This window comes from Falco rusticolus, chromosome W (genome assembly GCF_015220075.1).
Source record: "Falco rusticolus isolate bFalRus1 chromosome W, bFalRus1.pri, whole genome shotgun sequence".
NCBI lineage: Eukaryota > Metazoa > Chordata > Aves > Falconiformes > Falconidae > Falco > Falco rusticolus.
In genome coordinates this window covers 19,854,851-19,860,850 of record NC_051209.1, presented here as the reverse complement: position 1 = coordinate 19,860,850, position 6,000 = coordinate 19,854,851, and the positions used below count along the sequence as shown (strand labels likewise).

At 40.5% G+C, this 6,000-nt stretch overlaps 1 protein-coding gene across 3 annotated transcripts in view; it reads left to right on the top strand.

Annotated features, from left to right (window-relative positions):
• The window catches only part of LOC119140652 (kinesin-like protein KIF2A), a 93,135-nt gene that overhangs the window by 48,410 nt on the left and 38,725 nt on the right, over positions 1–6,000 (top strand). The window lies entirely within an intron of this gene.

Genomic DNA, 6,000 nt, shown 5'->3' with positions numbered 1-6,000 from the left:
GTGATCGTCTTTGTTGGCCCCTCCTCTGGACTTGCTTGAGCAGGTCCATGTCCTTCTTATGTTGGGGACCCCAGAGCTGAACGCCAGTACTGCCGGTGGGCTCTCACGAGAGCCAGTAGAGGGGCAGAATCACCTCCCTTGACCTCTGGCTACACATCTTTTGATGCAGCCAGGATGCAATGGCTTGCTGGGCCTGCAAAGTGCGCATTGCCGCGCCAATTTGAGCTTCTCTACCAACACTCCCAAGTCCTTCTCCCCAGGGCTGCTCTCAATCCATGCTCCGCCCAGCCTTGGTATTTGGTGCTTGGGATTGCTCTGATACACGGTGCACGGACCACAATTGCACTTGGCCTTGTTGAACTTCATGAGGTTTGCATGGGCCCACCTCTCAAGCCTGTCAAGGTCCTCTGGGTGGCCATTCCTTTCTCCAGTGTTTTGTAAGAAGGCCACAAATTTGTCAGCCTGATTTCACCTTCGTGAAAGCCATGTGGCTGTCACCAATCAACTCCTTATTTTCCATGTGCCTTAGCATAGTTTCCAGGAGGATCTTCTCCATGATGCTGCCAGGCACAGAGGTGAGACTGACCTGCCTATAGTTTCCCCGGGTCTTCCTTTTTTCCCTTTTTACAAATGGGGGTTATGTTTCCCCTTTTCCAGTCAGTGGGAGCTTCACTGGACTGCCACGACTGCTCAATATGATGGATAGTGGCTCAAGCACTTCCATCCACCAGTTCCCCTCGGGACCCGCGAACATACCTCATCAGGTCCCATGGACCTGTGCACCTTCAGGTTCCTTAGATGGTTTCAAACCTGGTCTTCTCCTACATGGGCAGTACTTCATTCTCCCAGTCCCTGCCTTTGGATTGTGTGAGTTGGGCAGCGTGGCGTATAGTACTTGCCAGTGAAGACCAAGGCAAAAAAAGTCATTGAGTAACTCAGCCTTCGTCCATGTTGGTTTTAGCCATGTCTCCTGTTGTTCATTGGAGGGTACAAGTTCTTTCATCTTCTTTTGTTGTCCAATGTGCCTGAAGAAAACCTTTTGCTATTTTTCACATCCCTAGCTCAGCTCCAGCTGTGCTTTGGCTTTCCTGATCCCCTCTGTGGACTCCTGGGCCATATCCCTATAATGTCCCCAGGATTGTATCCCTGCCTCCATTGCCGATGGATTTTGTTATTTTGTTTTAGTTTGGCTAAGAGATCTTGACTTAGCCAAGCTGGCCTCCGGCCTATCTTTTGCACATTGGGATTGAGAACTCCTGCGCCCTAAGAAAATATTTCTAGCTCTCATTTACTCCTTTACCTTTGAGGGCAGTTTCCAAGGGATTCCATGCACCAGTACAGCCAAAAGTTTACTGTTCTGAGTGTTACCAAGATCTCGGAATGAAGAACTTATCAACACCAATGTGATGTAGATAAGCAGACACTTCTTTATTGATGGCCAGGTGCGTGAGTGGAGTCTTCTCACGATCAACACACACCAAGTTTCAAAATCAGACACCATATATAAACCTTATTCATGCATATTCATTAAGTATTCATGCATAATCATAATATTTCCCGTAAATCATTAACATATTCTCCTCCTATATCCGATTTGGCACAGTAGAGCTTAGAAAGGTCCAGAAATGGGTCTGGGGTACGATTTGGGTAGGTGGTATATGAGTCGGTGGTCGCGGATCTCCCCCTGCCGGAATTACCTTTTACTAAAGTTCACGGTTTCTTGGCAGGTAACTACAAGTTGTTCCAGTCTACTCTCCCCAGTTCCCATTAATTCTATATTCTGACATTTCAATACACTTTCTACATACAGAAGTCTAGTCAAATACAACGAAATCTGTAAAATCCCAAATTTTTTACCTAAGTTTTAAACAATGATTCTAGCCATTCTTCTGGCCTTGCTACAGGGCTGTACAAAGGATTTCTAGCAGCTTTTGCTGTGCAACTACAAGTTTCATTAAAATATATTTCTTATTCCAAATGATTTTTTTAAAATCAAATAAAGTCAATTAATTCTAATTTATTAGCAGATCTGTAACATGAGGTTAGGATCTTGACTCTACTTTTTACCTGTCCTGTACCTCTGAAGATTGAGAATTCTACCAGTGCATGATCAAAGAGATTGTGACAATTTCTGACAATAACATATCTACCCTGATACAGCTAGATTTGCTTTGCAGTGTTCCAAGATGTGGAATCTTCATCTGCATGATCAGATCACTGTCTGCAGGGGGGTTTATTGATGTATGGTTCTCCCTTTTGGGTTCTTGGGTTATTGTTCAGACACAAGGGGCTTTTACACGTTCGTATGACTCGCTGTCTTGGAATTTCTCTTTGTTTAAGCAATTGGTTAATTAATTCAAGAATAGAAGTAACATATCATATAACAGGAATTGGGGTATATTTTACTTTATATTGTTTTCTTTATAGATTGATGAGCACAGGATATGTGTTTGTGTACGAAAACGTTCCACTCAATAAAAAAGGTATGGCCATTTAAGATTTTGCCAATTTTTTTTGGCTGAAAAGCTTCTTCTGATAGTAATGTTATTTGTATTAAAGAGATCTAGAAATACTGATCAAAAGTGAAATTGTTATGCTAGACAATATGTGTGAGGGACCCAGAAAATTCATAACTTGTCATAATCCGGATAAAGATGGGGAGAAAAGTTGTTTAACTGTCACCATTTTATGTACTGGGAGCTGAGGCACAGAGAGACTGTAATGTTTTCCCAAGGTCATCTAGGATGTATTTAGTTCATCTGGGAATTAATTCTATTGTAATTTCTTCAGTATTCTTACATTGTGTTAGGATGTCGTGGTTTAACCCCAACTGGCAACTAAGTACCACACAGCCACTCTCGTTCCCCCCTGCCCTCCGGTGGGATGAGGATGGGGATTGGAAAATGGTAAAACTTGTGGGTTCAGATAAGGAAAATTTAATAATTGAAATAAAGTAAGTATTATTTTAATTATAGCAGCAACAATTGTAAAGAAAAAGAGAGGAATTAAACCCAGAGGAATAAAAACCCTCAAAAACCCCAAACAAGATGCACAATACAGTTGCTCACCACTCGTTGACTGATGCCCAGCCAGTCCCCGAGCAGTGAACAGCGGCCCCCAGCCAACTCCCCCCATTTTATATACTGAGCATGATGTCCTACGGTATGGATATCCCTTTGGCTAGTTCAGGTCAGCTGTCCTGGCTCTGCTCCCCTCCCAGCTTCTTGTGCACCTGCTCACTGGCAGAGCATGGGAAACTTGAAAAGTCCTTGTCTTAGGGTAAGCACTTCTTAGCAACAACTAAAACCATCAGTGTGTTATCAACATTATTCTCATACTAAATTCAAAATCACAGCACTCTGCCAGCTACTAGGAAGAAAATTAACACTATCCCAGCTGAAACCAGGACATAAGATCACCATTCTTTAACTATTCTTGAAGTGATCTCCTGATCAGTGAGCTGCCCAATGAAAACTTTATGGTTTTTTTTTTAATATATGTATATTTATACTTTCAAGTGGTCTCAAATCAGACATCAAGGGAACAATTCAGGTGCCTGAATGGTGGTATTTTCTGACATGTAAGGTGCCCAACGGTGTCTAAGAGATCCTTGCAGGGCTAGTGGGTTACAGACAAACTGGGGACTTGTATCTCCTGGAGTTTCTGCTCAGGGCTGGGCAGGATACAGGCATATGAAATGGCACTAAATAATTTTAGGTGCTGGAACCACTCCCTAGGGACTTCTTTTTATGTATGATTACTATTACAACTTTTTTTCTTACTGCCTGCTGATCAGACTGGAGAAGTTTAGATGTTCAACTCCAGTTAAATCCCAATCTATGAATTTCTTTACTTCCAGCGGGAAATTAAGAATCACAAATGCTTCTGGATTGCAGCCTGTCTGAATCTAGCACTAAAGCAAGCTGACTTTCATTTTGAAAGATGTTTCTTTCCTTCTCTTGTTGTCATATTTTGTTTAGCTAAAGGACTCGAAGAACATCACTCTGACTCTGAAACAACATGGGATGCATTTATTATTTTTGTAATGTGAGAACTACACATTGAGGATTATCCAGAGCATATCCAGAAGAAAATGGGAGAATTATATAGGAAAGGGAAAACATATGTTGATATCCGTATATAGTTAGTTTACTTTTGTGTTATTTTTTTTCTCCTCTCTGTTGGTGCTTCCTCTACCTTTTTCTTTTTCTTTATTTTTACTTTTACTGTGTATTGAGTCTGGCTGGGATGGAGCTAATTTTCCCCATAGCAGCCCTCATAGTGCTGTGCTTTGTATTGGTAGCTAGAAAGGTGCTGATACCACACCAGTGTTTTGGCTACTGCTGAGCAGTGCTCACACAGCATCAAGGCTGTCTCTCCAACATTCCCCCCTCGCCACTAGGCTGGGGGTGGCAAGATCCTGGGAAGGGACATAGCCAGGACAGCTGACCCAAACTAACCAAAGGGATATTCCATACCATATGATGTCTGTTCAGCAATAAAATTAAGAGAAAGGAGGAGGAAGGAGGTGGGGCATTCGTTATTTATGATGTTTGTCTTCTGGAGCAACTGCTATGCCTACTGAAGCCCTGCTTCCCAGGAAATGTCCAGACATTGCCTGCTGATGGGAAGTAGAGAATAACATCTTTTGTTTTCCTTTGCTTCTTTGTGCAGCCTTTGCTTTTCCTTTATTTAACTGCCTTTATCTTGACCCATGAGTTCTTTTCCATCTTATGTTCTGCTGAGGAGGGGAGTGATAGAGTGGTTTGGTGGGCACCTAGTGTTCAGCCAAGGTGAACACACTACATACTGCTTTTTTTTATTCCCCATATTTTTTCCTTTATTTATTTGAAAGGAATGCATAATCTCAAAAATTGGTTGACTGAATCTATTTTGCACAACCTATGTAAAAAGGGCACTCAATATACAAGTCTGGTAGCAGTTCAATTTCTGTTTTAGCATTGGAGGTTATCTTTCATAAAATATGACTTAGAAATGTGGTACGTTTGGGGGGAATGTTACCTTCTACCTGCACTGAAGGTGGACAAAGTGAAATTACATTAAATGACAGCAAGTTGTCATGAGGCATGAGTTGGGATTCAGAAGTGGGATTTGATTCTGTGCAAGTTGCATATCTTGGATATTAGTGGTTTGGAGGCTATTAAAAAGTAGTTCTGAGGTGTTGGTAGGAAGATGAATGTCAAAATAAAAATGTGGTATAAAGCCACATGAAATTTTTGAAGCCCATGTCTTAAGAAATTTTACATAGAAATTGAAGAATTACATATTAGTAGATCATAGTAGTAGAAGATCACATATTAGTGATCCTTACTGTACAGATAAAAGTTCTTTATTTTTGTGCATATCATAGATTGCTGGGTTCTCTGTTTTGCTGAGTCATATCATACAACAATTAGCAATAAATTGTAGTGCTGTGTAGTAATTATAACCTGGGAACTCACTATTGAAATCACATCTAGTTGGCTTTTGTTCATTCCCAGTGATAGGAAGCAGCATTAGCATTTTCAGCTTCTTCTGCTTATAAGATAATTTTTAGAAAGGATTTTACTTTAGAGAAATTCTATATTAAAGATGTATACTATACATTCCAGGAGGAATACACAATGAAAATGTGTGTAGAATGAAAACAATTTTTTTCTTTTTGAAAGCTGTGAACATATGACTGTAACTTTAAGGATTTAGGGAAAATAAAAAGACAACATTTTAAAATGAAGCTAAAAGGATAGCGCTATCATTAATGATCTTAGTTTTTCTAATCAACTTTGTACAACCTCTCTGTACTTTCTAGCACTTGGAAAGGATAGTGTGACTAGACTTCCAAAGTGAAATCTTTTACTTAGCAGATTACTATCTAGGTATCAGAAGCCCAAGTCCATTGCATTGTTGTTACTTGGAGGAGTTGTGTTATCTGAGATGTTATAAGAGTGTAAACAATGAAAAAATGTAAAAAATAGTCATGTGTTGCTATTTAAGCATATA